The sequence below is a fragment of the Octopus sinensis genome, linkage group LG14 (assembly GCF_006345805.1).
Source record: "Octopus sinensis linkage group LG14, ASM634580v1, whole genome shotgun sequence".
Taxonomy (NCBI): Eukaryota; Metazoa; Mollusca; class Cephalopoda; order Octopoda; family Octopodidae; genus Octopus; species Octopus sinensis.
In genome coordinates, this window is record NC_043010.1 from 36,819,782 (window position 1) to 36,839,107 (window position 19,326).

Below are 19,326 nucleotides of genomic sequence, written 5' to 3' on the forward strand. Positions count from 1 at the left end.
GATTGTCAAGGGGATAAACACATATATACGTGTGTGTCTGTGTGTGTACACACACACACACACAAACGCAGGGAGTTTCAGTTTCCAAGGCTCTTATTGACCAGGACTATAGTAGAAGATACTTGCTCCAGATACCATGCAGTGGGACTAAACCCAGAGCCATGTGATTAGGAAGCAAACTTCTTGCTACACAGCCATGTCGGCGTGTGTGTGCATGAAAAAAAACAAAAAAACAGAATAACCATTTGCAATGTGTCACAGGTTAGGAAACATAAACGCTGTTATATCACTGATGCATCATCATCATTTAACATCCATTTCCCATACTGGGATGGGCTGGACCATGATTCTTGAAGAAAACATAAGCATGAATTCAATATTGTAATAATATATACACCCATCTGTCCTTATACTGATGATCTTTCGTTATTTCTTACAAACTCGTGTACACCAAAACGGCAAGAGAATGTGCAGTGTAAGTTATTTAAGTAAAGCACATTTATAAATGAAAATGTTTTATTATTATGCCAAGCAAAATGGCAAAACTGTTGGAGAAGTAGAACCCTTTGTAGCATTCAGTCGTATCCCTTCATGTTCTCATTTCAAATACCACCTCCAAGTCCGCTATACCATTACTCTATTCAGGGTCAATCAAGAAATATATCAAAGATTAATGTAATTGAAAGCAGGACCAGAGCATGAAAACACTCCAATGGAAGAAGCCGGTAATAGAATAAATGTACTAAAACTCAATGTATGCATCAAGTATTTTCTTCATTTTGAAGTGAAGTTGTCTGTTTTGTTTTAAGTACACAAACACATGGATTCAGGTAGATCTAATTTTGTTCTTAACTGCCATTACTTTGGTTTGTGTAACATATTAAAAAAACTTATACTATCTGCAAACTTTTTTTTTACTGAATTATTAAAAAGAAAATCCAGTCGATAATTTTATTTGAATATATATTTATCTTATAAATCCAAGAAGGAGAAAGAAAACAAAAAAATCTATGGCCAAATCAATTCAATAAAATAAACTGAATTCTATAATATAAATTAAGTTTTATAAAATAGCTTTATTGAAGAAAAGCAAACTGAAAAAACAAACTTCAATTGGTTGGACGCAAATATTTTTTAAATCTAAAAATTCAATTACACACACACACACACACACACACACACACACACACACAAGCACAGACAAAATTGAAATTAAAAACTGAGGGAATATAAACGGCAAAAATTGAAAAAAAGGACTTTAGAACTTTTCAAAAACTAGGATTGAAAAATGCCAGCATCAAAATCTTAATGTGTATACCCAATTTCAACTCACTAAAAGTTCATAAAATATTGGGTTGGTAGGCAGAGCTGAGCCTCAGCATTTAATTTTGGTCTTCTGAAATTTTAGTAAATAAATGCACCAGCACCAATTGTCAAGTAATGCAGGGGATAAATGCAGATATGCATACAAGCGTGCACACACACATGATGGGCTTCTTTCAGTTTCTGTTTACCAAATCCACTTACAAGGATTTGGTTGGTTGGTTGGCTTGGGGTTATAATAGAAGACAGATGCCTAAGGCGCCATAACCGAACTCAGAACTGTGTGGTTGGAGGCAAACTTCTTATCACACACTATCGACAGGTCACAATGAACTGCATATCACTAAACTTACACATTAGAGTTAAGAAAATTGATCAAGGTGGCCAGGAAATGTTCCAACAAAATGCCAACATTAAGAGAGAGAGAGAGAGACAGACAGACAGAAAAAAAATATTTGTTTCAAGGAATCTGAAATCTAAAATAAGTAAGGAGATAGGAGGATTTTTACAACTAAATCCTTATCTTAAATATATCTTTCAAAAGTTCTTTCTACTTTTAAGGGGGGGGGGGACAGGGTTACTATCTAGCATTTCTTCTGAAGTAAAAAAAATATCCAAATTATTTTTAATGGCACAAATTTTTCAATTTGGTGTTTGGAATTAAATATTTCACTAAAAATGTGTTACATCGTCTACCATCAGACAGCTAAATAAGAAAACTGATAGCCAAACATCTTGCTTAAATTTTATAACTTTCTAAAATAATATGTACTAAAAATGTACATATTATTATAAACTTAAATTTTATTTATTTATTTTCTACCCACCAAGTCTGATTTTTTTTTTTTTTTTTTTTTGTTAGCATGGAAGAAAAAAAGAGAAAATGCCAAGAAAAATTAAACATAACGAATAAGTTACCTCCCCTGAATAATTTAAAAGCAGATCACTACTTGATTATCAGAAAAGGCTTCTCTAAGTATCTGAAAGATTACCTTTAATAAGCGTTGTGAAACTTTCAATGAAGATTCCTCGAAAAGCAAAGAAATATACAACCCACCCCAATACAAAAAATTATTATTATTATTATTATTATTATTGATTGTTCCTAAGAATGATAATTATCAAAGAGAGAATTTTGGATGCTTTCAAATGATAAAAGTTACAGAATCAAAACTATAAAAAGACAAAGTTTAAATCAAATTCATTACATCAAAGAATCAAAGAGGTAAAAGAAGAAAAAAAACCTAATTAAGCAACGGATGGAATGATCAAATTTCACACTGTATTCTAAATAACAAACAATTTTTAAAACTTAGTTAATTAGAAAGCAATTTGCTGCCTTTGGTTTTGAAAAATGACGCAAAACATCAACAATTGCCAAATTTCTGAAGAATAGTAGCAATGTGGTATTTATTTTAATTTTGAGATGATTCCATAGTGGTTGTCATTAATCTTTGAAGATATTCACGGAAACGTAAGAAAATGTTTTCGCACACATTGAGTAATTAGCGAAACCAGCTTTCCTGTGCTAAACAAAACTTTGGGGGTGCATGGAAGGCAGAGGGGAAATCTGTGCACGCTTTTCTAATAGATTTTCAAAATATTCAAAGAACAGCTATTCTTTTAATATTTATTCTTATAAAACAACATACAATAATCTTCAACAAGAATTTGTTGCATTAATCTCTCTGAAATTAAAAATACAATGCAGGCAAAGTTTCGTAATATTTAACAATATCATGATTAAAATTTAACAAATTAAGCTTCAGTTTTCACGTATTTGTTTTTATTTATCTATATATTCATTTATTTATTTTTTCCTCCAAATTCCATTTGCTTTAAATATTAACGAAACTAAAAAGGGGAAGAAGAGAGAAAGTGGACAAAAACAAAAATATTTCCACGTCGATTTAGACACTTTGAGGGAAATAGCAGAGAAGAAATAATCTTCCTTTAAATGAATGCATGAACGAGTCAGAACAAACAGAAGATAAACAAAACACAACTCAAATAAATTAAAACCCAAAACAACCTATTAACTACACAAAATTCCTTTCTTTACAAATGTGTAAGTGCAACTATTTAAAACAGCATTGCTTCTTAACATCCAACTAATGTTTAAGTATTTAAATGCAATGTCTTCCAAAGTTGCACTGCAAAGGATGTCTAAATACATGGTAGGTGTTTAGAAATGAAATGTTAAGGCTTTAAGAAAATTATACTAATGTTCAAGTGTCTTGAAAGACATGTTATTCACAGGTAGGACTGTATGGTAGGAATTTTACATCCCAACTAATTGGTTCCCAGTTCAAACTCACCATGTGGTACATTGGGAAAGTGTCTTCTACTACATAGGCTTGGGCTGTCCAAAGCCTAGTGAGTGGATTTGGTAGAAAAAAACTGAAAGAAGAACATTGTGGTGTGCATGAATGATGCCTTTGGGTCTGTGTTTGTCCTCCACCACTGCTTGACAACCAATGTTGGTGTGTTTATGTACCCATAACTTACTAGTTGTGAGAGAGAGAGAATTGCACCAGTACTCATTTTCAGCTGGGTGCATTAAAGAAAAAGGAAATGAAGTGCCTTGCTCAAGGATAGACTGCACCACCTGGTCCAGAAATTGGATCCACAACCACTAGGTCATGCACCCCCCACACACACACACACACATTATCAGCAGCAAAAAGAGTCTTCATGGGTAATTAGATATTAAGATGAAATTTACAGAAAAACAAAAGATGAAGACAGGTGTATACACAACAAGCAGATGTATTAGTTTGACGCTCAGGAAAGTGAGAAAGTCTACATTTCAAGCCAATGCTCTTCAAGAGAAAGGAACATGAGGAAATAAACAGAGAGAGAATATAAAAACTTGTGGATTTAGCAATCAATCATGGCGACTGAACTCTTCTTTCCTCATTCTTTAGTGAGAAGCATAAAAGTATTCCTTAAAAACAGTTTAAACAGCAGAAATCTAATCCTGAAAGGTTCAACCAAAGAAAACTAGCATACACTACTCACTATTTAACAACCTACCTTGGACAGACATGCACATAATACATACACATGAATCCTCCAACAGATTGCAATACTAGTTCATTTGTTCTAATATTAACACTTAAACCTTAAAATTTTTACCCATAAATTAGTCCATTATACATAAAATACAGAAGTTGTGAGCTGTTTACCAGCAGAATACCAGATTATCCTGTAGGTTTGATCCTCCAGAGATCTGCATAGTTTCATTTGTCTTTTGAACTTGTGATTTCCAGATAAAAATCTGGGAGATACATGGGCTCCCCCTTGAGCAGGCTTGATTTTTGATTTAGCAAAGAGAAAAAAAAAAGATCTCTTTGATGGTGACTCCAGAACCCTTTTTCATGCCATACAAAAACCTAGCAGTTTTTCTCCACTCCCTTTTTTTATAGCTTGTGAAGAACATAAAGTAAAGGAGTTAATAAGTAGGCCTTTAGAGTTATAGTCTTGCATTCTATGGGGTGCAGCAGGAACCCCCCCCCCCAGCTTTTTATGCTATTAGTGAGGTTGGGAAGATGGTAACTATGTCTTGATGAAGCTAAAGTTTCACTGTTTTTTTTTTAGTCTCCATCAACTCCTCATGGCCACATGGTTTGTACCAGTGCATATACTGCACTTGCTGTTGAAATGTTTATCAAGAATGTTGAGTCATAGTATTTTCTTTTCTTTTCTTGCCTTCAACCTTGTATAATACATTTAACCCTTTCGTTACCAACCCAGCTGAAACCGGCTCTGGCTCTGTAGTATAAATGTCTTGTTTTCATGTTTTGAATTGAAATCTTCCACCAAACCTTAGTCACAATTTATGTTCCTAACACTAGCTTGATGATAACCAAGTTATTTTACTAAATTCTTTGTTATATTTAAAATAAGTGAAAGAAATACAGTGCATCTTAAAATAGATATGGTAACAAAAGGGTTAAACATTCAAGCTAAAACATAAAGCTGACAAACAATAACTAAATACTACAGTAAGCCAAGAAATTTCCAATGACGTTTCCTTTTTCATTTTTATTTTTTAGACAAATGTTTTCAGCATAAAAAGGAACATTCCATTGTGTAAACAATCCCACTCAAATCTCAGTGTTCTAAAGTAAGAGAGAGAGAGAGAGAGAGAGAGCATATGCGTGCGTGCATGTGATAGATTTTCCATGTCCAAACACAATGACCACTTAATTTTCACATCAGTTCAACAGAAATAAGGACAGCATTATATACTTAAAACTGAAGCAGCAACTCTAAATTTCAAATGAAATTACGTTCATTCAAGAAATATATACTAAAGCCACAAGGGCTACATTAAGTTTTGAGGGTGGTAAGGGGCCAGCCGATTACATTGACCAAGTGTTCAACTAGTACAGACCAAAAAGGATGAAAGGCAAAGTTGACCTCTGTAGAATTTGAACTCAGAATGTAAAGATAGATGAATGGCACTAAGAATTTTGTCCTGTACGCTAACAATTTTAATAAAATAATATGAGGTAAAGTACAAAAGCTACAACTTGGTTTGAACTCAAAAGCTCTGCTGCCAATAATCAATAAAGTATTTTAAATCTGTAGCCATGGTAACAAAATATATCTATACACAATGAAAATAACTGATGGAAGTGGAAAAAAAACTGCTACACAAAAAAAAAAAGAGCTTTGATTGTAACCTTCTTTAAACAAAGATAGTTTTGTTCTTATTGTTATTAATGTTCCTCTCTGTAAAAGGCTTGGTATATAATTGATTAACTATCAAACATTTTGATGTAGCAAGAAACCAAACTAGGTACAGTTAATGTGTAAGTGTCAAGGAAATGCCCTGCAATGATGAAATTTCAATGTGATGGGGGGGGGGAGAAAGAGGGAGAGGAGGAGGAGAGAGAGAGAGAGAGATGGATGAAGGCATTTTATACATATTTTATTCCTGTTAATGCTGAGCAACAACTTCTTTTAACCCTTTCAACAAACAGCCAATAAGAGCAGCTACCTTCTTATACAAGAGAATGTATTTCCATTTTGTCTGTGTGTGTGTGTGGGGAGGTATTTTTAGTATTAAGCCTGAAACATGTCTTAGCAGATAAACATGGATATAAAATCTAAGTAGCTTTAACAGTTTCTTAAGAAGCCTAGAGAAAGGCATATCTAAAAAACAAAACAAAAAAAGAAAGAGAAAGATGCCAGCTATTGTGCTACTAGGAGATGAATAAAATGGGCTTATGGAGGGAAAAAAACAAACAAAATTGTATAATGATTACAATATGTATCATAGCTGAAACTTGGGGGTGGCTTTAGAAGTCATAGAAGCAGCAGCAGCAACAGAAATTTGTCACCATCTGATAAGGATAAGGTCATTATTCGTGTCAACCAAGTGTTGCTCAGTTTCAACTAATGATATCAAGCTGAAGGTCAATTAAATACTGCATAAATTACATAGCAGATTCAATGCTCAGAGAGTAGAACTTTAAAGTAGTTGATTTCAAGAGAATGGCTTAAAATACAAGTGTTAAGTATTTTATATTGCAGTAAAAGAGGAATGTGAGAAATAGGCATTGCCATAATGTAAAATTTAAGAGCTCACACAAAAGAAAGAGAAAGTTAGGGTTATCATGTATGGCCATTCATACCAAGTCTACTCCAGCATGGTTGGTGGTCGTGAGAATGGCTGCTCTAGTCCAGGGATCAGAAACCTTTTTAACCAATTACCCCCAAAATATATTTATTTACACCAATGTAATCCCCTTGATTTGAAAGTAAGAAAATCATAGCTTCTTTGAATTCAAAAGGTTTGTTGACTCTTTTTATATGAATCTATTTACATGTCTATTACAGTGGAAAGATGCAGTGCTGCCAGAAGAAAAATTCCTATCATAACAAGGAACATGTTTTTTTAATATAATTTCACCTATGCTGAATGAGTCCTAATTTACCTCCAACAATTTCATTTTTACCCCACTTTGGGTAATTTACCCCGGTTTGCCAACCTCTGCTTTAGCCTAATGCAGCGTATCTCAATGGAGGTTCCACAAGAAAGAGTGAGATAAGCTAATGCTAATTTCATGATCATAATATTACTATACATGCACAACATGTATTGGTTATTGTAATATTTGTAATATAGACATCATCCTATCTAACCTATTATGTTGTCAAAAATATATAACAACCATCTGTTTGTTTACACCACCTGTCTTCGTCTTTTGTTTTTTTGTGAATTCTCCCCGAGATACATTTAGAGATGCCTGTAATTTATGGACACATGATGAAAAAATATGAGAAAGATATGGTATATAACTTTTTTTGTGCAGGGGTTCCTTGAGACATGTAATTTATTTATTTTAAGGGTTACGCAAGGATAAAAAGGTTGAGAAACACTGGCCTAATGATATGTGGATTGAGGAGACTTAGCCAACACACACCACTTCTTTTGCTGCTAAATGCAGCAAGTTAATGAGAGGTGTCTGGGTCATAGGTACACTTCTGCAGAAGAGATGCAAACTACTGACATTTTAGCCTGTGACCGTATACACTGATGACCTGCTTGCTATTTAAAGTATTTCCCAGTAAATATAAAAATATATAAACTCACATCAAGAATTTGGCTCAACATGAAATATATACATCTATATATATTTCATGCAAGAGTGGTGTGTGGTAAGAAGCTTGCTTCCCAACCACATGATTCCAGGTTCAGTCAGTCCCACTGCAGGGCACTTCGGCAAATGTCTTCTATAGCCTCAGGCCAATCAAAGCCTTGTGAGTGGATTTGGTAGATGGAAACTGAAAGAAGCCCATCATATACATATGTGTGTGTGTGTATAAATGTGTGTATCTATGTCAGTGTTTGTTTCCCACCATCGCCTGACAACTGATGTTGATATGTTTACATCCCTGTAAATTAGTGGTTCGGCAAAAGAGACTGATAGAATAAGTACTAGGCTTATAAAATTAAGTCCTGGGGTAAGTTTCTTTGACTAAAAAATTCCTTTAAGATGGTGCGCCAGCATTTCTGCAGTCAAAAGACTGAAATAGGTATAAAAGTAATGTGTGTGTGTGTATATATATATTATGCAATCCAAAATCCTGTTATTTTGCAGACTTTTTTCGACGTCTTTTTAGTTATACAACTGTCCATTTACCACTCATTTTAACACTGAGCCACTAATGTGGTTGTAAGTTCTTGTATAAGGATTGCATTTAGGTGACTGAATATATTCAAACTTCAAACAGCTGCTTTGTTTTTGTTTTTTAAACTCTTCATTCCCTTTTTTTAATGGAAATGCCACCAAAGCTTCGAGTAGCATCTAAAGGATGGTGCTTAGCCCTAGAGTTTGGTTTAGATATAACAAGGCTGAAATTCTACCTACTCACAGCATACCAGTTGATCAAAAAGTAAACACCCTCAGATAATCTGGTACTTTATTTCTGACAGCTGTGTGAGTGAACTGAAACAAATGTAAAATGAAGCGGTTTGTCCAAAAACAATGAAATACTTATAGCAAATTGTTACCTAAGAGTACAAAATCTAATCTTGTCTTAGTCCACAAGACCAGCCTTCAAGTGGCCAAGTGTTAAAAATAAATACTTTACTGATGATAAACTAACACATCAAGTACAATGTGTAAAATAAAAGGTTGATTCTGCCAATTTAATGGTTTTATTTGCGTGTGACTTGTATTCAGCTGAGAGAAAATGACATTGCTGTTATTGTTGGGTAGTTTCATATCAACCTGGAGTAAAACCCTATGACCACCCAGGTTTTCCTTCTTTTTTTCCCAGACAGTGTTACACTATCCAAACAATATTTCCTTTTCTTCTTTAAGATGTTACAATGTGATCTGAAGGAGATTTGACTGATATTTCTAGCAGGTTGCATGTGACCACACAGAGGCTTCTCTTCACTACAAGATGGCAACAGAACAAATAAATGATTATCAAATATCCAAGCCGAAAGCTTCAAGACCAGTCATGCTGGTGACTAAAATCTCTCAGAAATTCCACTAACCAAATTCATTTCTCCCACTTTATCCCAATTTTTGCTATTCATGTTCTTCTCTACTGCTAGTGAAATATCTTTAATGGAAATAGCCGATGCTAATGCAGAATTCCTAACTGGAGAATAAGGTGGGACAGTTTATTTAATATTACTTCAATGCTTTTATCAAACAACACTTAATTTCAAACAGAACTAAAAATAAAAGCATATATTTTTTATAGACATCATATTTTAGTGAAGAGAGAGAGAGAAGAGAGAGAGAGATGATTGCAGAATAAGTTGGTTTATAGAGGAATTAACCTAAAAGATCACAAATTTAAATACTACCTAAGGCAGTGAAATTATACCACCAGACAAAGCTCATTACATACTCCAATTTGCTTAGCTAAACACAAGTATCACATCTCTTGAAGAGAGGAGACTTGGATAAAATCACACATATTGCCACAAGGTAGGATTACAAAACAACACATGTTTACGACCTTATTAATATTCTTAAAACATCATATTTTGGTCTTGCTATAAAATAACATTGGGGTTATAACCCCAAATGTTTTTGGCAAATCATCAGACAAGAATTCCTTGATAGTCTTGCCAAGCTTAAGTGTAGATGTCACAAGATTTATTGAGAATAGTGTAGTTTTAGAAATAAACAAATTAGATTGCATGGTTGCAAACACAAGCCATAAATTATACAGATTATTACGCAGCATGATTAACAAACAAAAAAAAAATCAGTACATGAAAGCCTAATTAACATTTGCAACATTGTATTGTGGTTAATATCTGATTGGTCATACAAACAAATAAGCAGAAGTAGACTGGACAGGAGGTCAACAGCAGTGGCTGGCCACCAAGTACAAGAAGAGACATACAAATTTATAAACACTACATTCACAAACAGACCTATATATATATATATATATATATATATATAGTCATCTTAAACAATATTAAGAAAAGAGAGAAAACAGTTTAAGAAATACCACTAACAAACGCTATCTTCCTTTTAGGTAGCTGCAAAACCTGCTAGAAAAAGCAGCCTAATTTGTCTAAAAATCTCACCCAAGTGTTTTAAAAAAAATATTAAAAAAAACTGAAAGCAATTAATGTAGATCAAGAGGATATTACATACAAGAAGGCAGAGTGGTCACAGCTGGAGGTGTTTCTGATCACAGGTCTGTTTGATCAGAGCTGATATGAGATGAAATTAAGTCAAGATAGAAATTTCAAAGTCAGCTGCAAGTTGTTGCAAAGAAAATCTACCAAAGTTAGTGATGTGATATACAAAAAGCAGGCTATGTATAAGTTTCAAATGTAAACTAAATAGTATGCCTTCCCTTGGAGCTATTACAATAACATGGTTAAATTGTAAATAAAATTAGGTTAACAACAATTCAAAGTATTCTACTTGCATGATAAAGAACTACAACAAATGCAAACCAAGGCCACAATATCAACTAGAGAGTGCTTTATTACTAAATGATTGAGAATGGTTGTTCCTTATCAATATAGTAGTAATGGGTAAGGCACGACTACACAGCACAACACCACTCCGCCACACCTACTCACACAGATCAATGAAACAGAAAGTACCAACTCTGAATCGATTGTAAAATTCATGATCAAGAACCATGAAAACCTATAACAACATTTACAATGTGATTTATAACAAAGGAGTGACTTCAGAAGTATCTCTCACACTTGTTTGTTTTAGCTAGCAGTTCTAAGCATTTGTGTTAGTGCCAACTATGTCAATACCAATGTCAATACAGTGAATAGCTTACATCATAGGAATCACACACACACACACACACACACACTTTTTAAGGCACAAATGAAATTTACGAAACAATTACAATAGCATACATGATTCTAAAAAATTAAATTATGTTGATGTTTAGACCTCTTCTGTCTAGCTGGTCCTCACTGAACAAACTCTAGATTAAAAGCTATCAAGTCATAACCGTTGTCGATTTCTCAGGATTAGTGTAACACCAGACACACATTAACCATGCGATGTGAGTGAAATTTAGCAACTAATTCCAAAATCAAATAAGCAGAAAGAAACCATATACTTACACTATCTTTGGATACTGTTAGTGAATTGAATGCTAATATCACACACAATTTAACCATTTATTTTTATTGATATTCATATTACCAATATGTAGATATATAAGTTCAATATGCAGATATAAATTTATATAAAAATGATGAAAATTCTAAATTGAAAAATAATGAGTTAGTGAAAGTTTTCCCGTTACCAAACTTTTAACAACAAAATAGGAAAAAATATGACAGTTTAATAAATAGTGTCTGGATTTGTGCAATTTATTTATTTATTTATTTATTTTTTATTTTGCCAAGCATCAAATTAGTTTCCAACATTAAATTCTTGCACTACAAAAATATCCACATTGGTTGTAATTGTAAATAATACTTTTCTGTGATATGGAGTCTGATCATAAATGTGTGTGCGTACGTATGTGCATGCACACACATGGACAGATTCTTTTATTGAATTATGTTTAGTGGTCTGGTGAAATCATGGCTTTTAATTTGTCTGAACCCCAAGAGACAATAAGAATGTTTTCTCATGCACTTTTTTTTCTTTCTAATTCATGAACAAGCTTGACAGGACACAGCATCGTTTCAATAATAAAAGAGAGGACAAAATTACAACAGGGAACAGAAGAAGAAGAATAAGTGTTCACACAAGATGGCCACTGAGTCACTGCAAGAGTACTATTAATTAGAGGCACAGTGTTAGTAGTTCTTGTGATCTGCAGCTTCTAAGAGTGAGAGGCACAAAAAGAACAATGCTGTGCTCTGTTGCTATACACAAAACCTGCAGAAAATTCCTACTGGTTCACAACATATCCATAACGGGCTGCACTAATCAACACCATGACAACCAATGAACAGTTTATTATACATCAGTGGCATCAGACAATTTAATACAAAAATACTAGCATGACACAACAAACAGACCTTTCTGAGAATTTCCTAACACATTGCTTTACTCTTCATTGGAGCATGACCTTTAACATCAATGACCTCCGAAACCATCCTATTTGTTTGTTTATTTTTATTCATTCATTCCTTCACAGAATGTCCATTGTTTCTTCTTCAAAAGTAAAATTTTAAAAAAATAAAAATAAGCCCTTTTGGCCTTGACTTCTATGAAACATTTAAAGAGAGAGGAGGGAATGAGAGGAATTTAGAGAAATACTTCAGATTAACTGCCTAAACTGTTATCTTGATTCAAACCTTGTTTCTAGCATCAGGAAGCAAAAGATTATTTCTACTTGCCTCAATCAACCTAGCAGAAAATAGCAACAAACTTCCACTTCATAATGGTTGTTGATTCTTTTTTATTTTCTTTCTTTCTTTTTTTTTGTTTTTGTTTTGTATATTGCTATTGTTAGGTAAGCTGTATGCAATCAGTTCTGATAGCAGGGCACTGAAGTAGCTAATAAGAAAGAGAATTTGAGTAGTTCCTGTTAAGAAAACAGCACCTGCTCTCTGAAACAAATTCAAGCAAACTATCTATGAATTACCATAACCAACCGAAGCATAGGGAATACGTTAAGAGGAAATTAGAGAGGATAAGAAATGGTGCAAAAGAAAAAAAAGAAAGAAAAAAAATCTCCAAGACTGGGTATGTTGATTGATGCTCATGCCATTTTCCAAGGGCACCAGTACTAAAAATGTCATAATGGCTTCAGATTTTGACACAAGACCAGCAATTTTATTAGGAAGAATATATTGATTATATTGATCCCGGTGCTGAACTAGTATTTTATTTTATCAATCCTAGAAGAACGAAAAGCACAGTCAACCCCGGTAAATGTAAAGAAAAGAGCTGGAATACTGAAAAATGTAATAATGACTCCACTTAACTAATACTAAGCAAAAGGCTTACTCTAGATTGATTCCAATCAAGTAGGCCTATGATCAAGATCATTCCAGCCATGACAATCTCATTTTTTAACCTACCCCACCCCCACATACACCAGATAATGAATCTACCAAAGATTATAATCCCAATGTATGCATTGCTTCTTTTTTTTTTAAAGATGGTAACATGTGACTGAAAGGAGATTTTTGCTGGTGTTTTAAAAACAGTAAACACACATTGAGAGAGGGGCTGCCTGGTGTACAGATGACTGAATCATACAAAACAAAACTGAAAGTAAAATTGAATCTATTGGTGTTGGAAATGAAAATAAAGACAGATAAAGTTGAACACAACACACACCCAGTAATTTTACTGTCTTTCCTATCATTTAATAATATCCTTGGAATACACTAAAAATAATTTATTTTGACTAGGCCTGTTTATTATTTTCTTTTTATATATATATATTGAAGGCATCATAGTCAGCTAAATCAATTCTGAGACAATGAGAAACCATTACATTATTGCTCAACCTGTTAAAGATAGCTGCCAAACCTCCATCTCAAGTATTTCAGTCAATTAAATTGATTGTTGTACTTACTTTATGAATGCAGATTTTACTGACATTGAAACAAATATTTTAAGGTAATTAGTATGGAGATGATGATGATGATGATGATGATAAACTTTCCTAATCTAGGCACAGGGCATGAAATTAGATTGACTGCCAGTACGCAACTGGTACTTAATTCATTGACCCCCAAAAAGATGAAAGGCAAAGTCAACCTCAGTGGAATTTGAACTCAGAATGTAAAGACAGACAAAATACTGCTAAGCATTTCGCCCGGTATGCTAATGTTTCTGCCAGCTCGCTGCCTTCAATAATAATAATAATAATAATGACAATAATAATAGTTTTTAATTTAGGCACAAAGCCAGTAATTCTGATGCCACAGATCCCAAAGGGATGAAAGACAAAGTTGACTAAGGCAGGATTTGAACTCCGAACACAGCAAGTCAGAACAAATACCAGAAAGACATTTTTATGACACTCTAATAAACTGTGCCGATCCACGGCTCTAATAATTCATTCTACTATAGATACAAAACTTGAAAATTACATCAATGTTAGACCTTGCCTTCCATCCCTTCAGAATCAATAATATGAAGACTTGACAGAATTTGTCACTGCTCTAATAATAATAATAATAATAATAACTTATTTATGATTCTATTGGTTTTCCACAGTAGTAGTAAACCGTTTTACTATGTGCACAAGGCCTGAAATTTCAGGGGAGAGAATTAGTCGATTACATTGGCCCCAGGGCTCAACTGGTACCTATTTCATCGACCTTGAAAGGATGGACAGTGAAGTCAATCTTGGTGGAATATGAACTCAGAATGAAAATACAGAAAAAATACCGCTAAGATGTCCAGTGTGCTAATGATTCTGTCAGCTTGCAACCTTAATAGTAATAACAACAACAGCAACAACAACAATAATAATCCATTCTGCTATAGGCGCAAGGCCTGAAATTTGGGGGGAGGGGGGGAGGGGTTAAGTCAATTACATCGACCCCATTCTTTCACCGGTACTTAATTTATTGACCCTGAAAGGGTGAAAGGCAAAGTCAACCTCGATGGAATTTGAACTCGGATTGTAAAGATGGATGAAATGCCATGAAGCATTTCACCAGGCGTGCTAACGATTCTAACAAAATAAAAAAAATGAAATTATATGTTTACATACCACAAGTACATTGTAGTAAACAAAAGATATTATACCATTGTTTAACTGCAGTGAAGCTCAACACTTCAGTGGAAAACCTGTTCACTATGGGCTCTGTTCTGTTTCACTCTCGACTTAAAACAATGCTGACCCTCAACTTTCGAGTAATCAGTTCACTGCATGATGTATCAGTTGATCAAGGCTGTTGCCAATTAGTGTTGCAAACACTAATTTCTATAAAATTATTGGGGCAAACATGGTGGTGGTGGTAGCAGCAGCAGCAGTGGTGGTGGTGGTAGTAGTAGTAGTAGTGACAATGGCAGGCAACAGCAGTAGGAATAGGAAGCTTAAGGCCAGTAATTACATGCTTAAGTGCAGGAGCTATAAATAAACATCATTCAGAGATTTTAGATTGCATCTTTACTTCGGCCCACACATGCTGACATTACATCATCAATACCCTTCGTCAAAGTACCAAGCCAGTGCATAACTTTAAATCATCCCTCATACCATATCTCAAACAGTTAACCAACATGCCAACACCATTTCCCATCTTTATTTCCCTGCCTATCAAAGTAGCTTTTTTTATTATTATTTTTTTTTCTTCACTTTATACTCTCAGAAGAATATCACAGCTTGTGTAGCCCAAAGCAATAAAGGAATCCTTTAATATTCATAATACTAATGGTATTTAAATATGTTAATGTATTCATATGAAACTGAAGGAAAAAGAAGAAAAAAAATTCAAACTTCCAGTGAGATTTGGCAGGTGAGGGAGGATCCTGTTACTTAGCAAAGTTGTTTTGATTACCTTTCTTCCTCATGGCAAACTAACTTATTCTCACTTAGTGAACTGTAAGTATGGTTGGTTTAAACAATATTTAACCACTTTTTAAGACAGCAAGCTGGCAGAAACGTTAGCACATCGGGCAAAATGCTTAGCGGTATTTTGTCTGTCCTTATGTTCTGAGTTCAAATTCTGCCGAGGTCAACTTAGCCTTTCGTCCTTTCAGGGTCCAAAAATTCCGGGCCTTGTGCCTAGAGTAGAAAAGAATATTTAACCACTTTTGTTACTATAGAGAAATAACTCATTGTTAATCTGGTGTTTAGAACATAAATCAACCCTTTTGTGATGATATTTCTGTTGAAATACACTGCCTTTGTTTTATTAATTTTGAAAATAACGAATTTAGTAAAATGACTTGTTTTTAAGCTGGTGAATGGTACACAAATTAGCATGAATTTAAATCACTTTAGGGGTTTTATTTTGTTGGGCCAAGAGTGATCTTTAGTTTTGGTATCAAAAAAGAAAACCTGAAATCTTTAACCCATTAATATGCCCATAAAATAATGAAGTCTTAAAATTTAACTGTATTTAGATTAAACATTATGGTAAGCTCTCACAATCTGGAAGAGGACATATGCAACTGTTACCTACGGGTGTTGACTACCTGCTGAATATATCGTGTGCTCAATCAGATGCTTCCTGGCAAGTTTATGTCCAAACAATTAGGAGCAGGTTTTGCATTGCAAAAATGCAACCAGGGGTATATATGGGTTAAAACAGTAAATTTGTGTCATGGAACCAAGGGTAGTCTCAGGCAGGTTTGAATCAAAAGAGTTATTTCAGATCATATTCAGATGCATTTTATTGTGAAAACTTTGGGGACACATTCAGCAGAAAGCATCTCTTTTCTGCCAGGCCCACACCTGATAACATGACTTTTAAAACCTTATATATATATATATAATATATATATATATATACATACATATATCCTTGTCAGAGTTGCTTGGCAAAAGAAAACACTTAAGATTAACAAAGTCCAACCAGTCGTAAAATAATAAGTACCATACTAAGCTTGAATAAACTGCTGTAAACTGTGAAGATGTGTGGCACCCAAGTAGGTGCCAAAAAAAAAAAAATTCTTTTAGCTTGCAGAACTAAGCTCTTTGCCCTTCCAGTCTGCTAACTAGAAAGTTGAAATTCACTTGATAGAGCAATTCATGCAAGTGTATGGATTAACAAAACCATCCAACACCCACAGAAGCATGAAGAAAAGCAGACTAGGAAGAGAGAAAGAGAGGCATGTGATGGGTGCACAGACTTCAAAATATTTTACACAGATAAAATTCACTAAAAGGAAAGAAAAATTCAAAACCAACTTCTACAAAACAGGCGTCTTGTTAGGTTTTTTTATTACCATTTTTTTTTTGTTTTTGTTTTTACAAACATTTAATATCCTAGCTCGCCAAATCTAACCACCATAAAAATAGTGACATTTGTTCCAAATGGACACACCATACCTCATTTAAATATTGCTTTTGCCAATAAGGAAACACACACCAAGATGCACGCAGCACAGTTTCAATGAAGTATGTATAGTGACTGTTATTTTGTACTGTTGACGGAGACCAGCCAGTAAGCTTACAGTGAAGGGTCTTTTTCAAAGTGCCTATTCATAGAAGCAATACAAGTCCAGTATATGGTGGTATGCCAATACAGATGCACATTAATATATGTAAAGTTGCATTTCTTACATGAATATATCAATACATGTAACACCACTAATGCTTAGCGGTATTTTGTGTGTTTATGTTCTGAGTTCAAATTCTACCATGGTCAATTTTGTTTTCACCTTTCTGGGACCAATAAAATAAGTATCAGTCAAGCACTAGAGTCAATGTTATCAACTAGCCCCATTCTCCAAAAACTTCAGGCCTTGCGCCTTTAGTAGAAAGGATTATTATTATTATTATTATTATTATTATTATTCAGTGAGAGAGCAGCACATGCCAAAGTGACACAGGGGTACAAGTATATACGAAGCCTAATATACTCATCATGACTACCCATCTGATAAAAGCACACCGGGCACATGCATCACAGCCATGTGTGCAACATGGCGATCTCATATCAAGATAAACAGTACATGATCTTGTAGGTGGGACCCAGTTGGAATTTTCATCAGGTTAAGTAGCCGATCCCACTCAAAAGTTCCCTGTTTAAGGGTTGTTTGAGGATGATGAACAAAACACCCATGCTTCCAAGGGTAAATTATTCAAGCCCCAAAGAACCCCTCTCAACACATGGTTGATATACTCCCCCTTATTATGATTACTACTACTAATACTACTAATGCTTAGTGGTATTTCTTCCAACTTCACTTTTTGAGTTCAAATGCCGTTAGGGGTCAATATTCTTTCCATCCTTTCAGTTTTTATCAAATAAGTACCAATTAAACATTGGCACTGATATAATCAACTAACCCCTGCCTTAAAATTTCAGGCCTTTTGGCCATACTAAAAAGGATGTTGGAAGAATGGCTAGTGTGAAAGGGCCAATTCTGAGCATGCACCTATAAAAAAAGGGGGGGGGTAAAGGAGAGGAGCTCTTGCCTAGTTGATCAGGCACCTGTGGCTTTTCTGAGTTTTTCTACGAGGACCTAAGCACCCCCCTACAAGGAGTTTTAATTTGTTTAATTTTTAATAGTTATTTATATTGTTTACATGCGGAAAACTCATTGCATCATCCTGTTTTTGTCTTTTATGTTGTTATATGTCCTTCAATGTCATGTTATGTGAGGCCTTGTGGCTAATAAAAGAATGAATTATTATTATATACATGCTAAAGGATTAAATATAGCATTTTTATTTTATGATTTCATCATCTACTTGAAGCTAGCTACTGACATATGTAATAAGTATTATTTTTATTATTATGAATGCAAAAAGGATTAAATATGTATAACGCTATTACAGGCTTTCTTATAAGCAGCTGACTACAAGGCTATCATAAATTTTCACAGAACTGTAGTCATACAAAAAAAAAATTCAATCTCAGCAATGTCAACATGTAACTTTACTCACCAACAATGGGAACTTGTCAGCGGTATAAAATATATCTTAGCAAATACTCTTCATTTTAAAAAGAGCCATGTAAGAGACTAAACTAACAATAAAGTGTGTGGAGGGGATGGAGGTGGAGGCAGTTGAGTGTCCATTTGTTCATTCTTTCATGCCAAATTTAATCTCTCTGGCAGATCTGTCAAATTGGAAGTAGAGCAAAAAGAGAAGAAAAAAAGTTTACTCAGGTGGTGAAGAAAGAAAGCTGGTTCCACCTTCAAAAATACTTTTGTAAATAATCTGAACTATATATATATATATATATATTAGAAAGAGAGAGAGAGAGCTAATCAAACTAATTTGATGAATAAATGATACTGCAAAGTGCTAATTACAGAGTTAATATTTAGTTAGAGCTGTGACATTAGTCAGCATCAGTGGTCCTTAAATTAACCTGGACAGAATAGCAGCCCCTTGAGATGTTGTAAGCTCCAAAGGATAGGGAGGGGG

The 19,326-nt window shown here is 34.2% G+C and overlaps 1 protein-coding gene across 7 annotated transcripts in view; it reads right to left on the reverse strand.

Moving 5' to 3' along the window:
• Positions 1-19,326, reverse strand: part of LOC115218976 (C-terminal-binding protein 1) — a 221,877-nt gene that overhangs the window by 100,637 nt on the left and 101,914 nt on the right. The gene's annotated exons all lie outside the window — the stretch shown is intronic.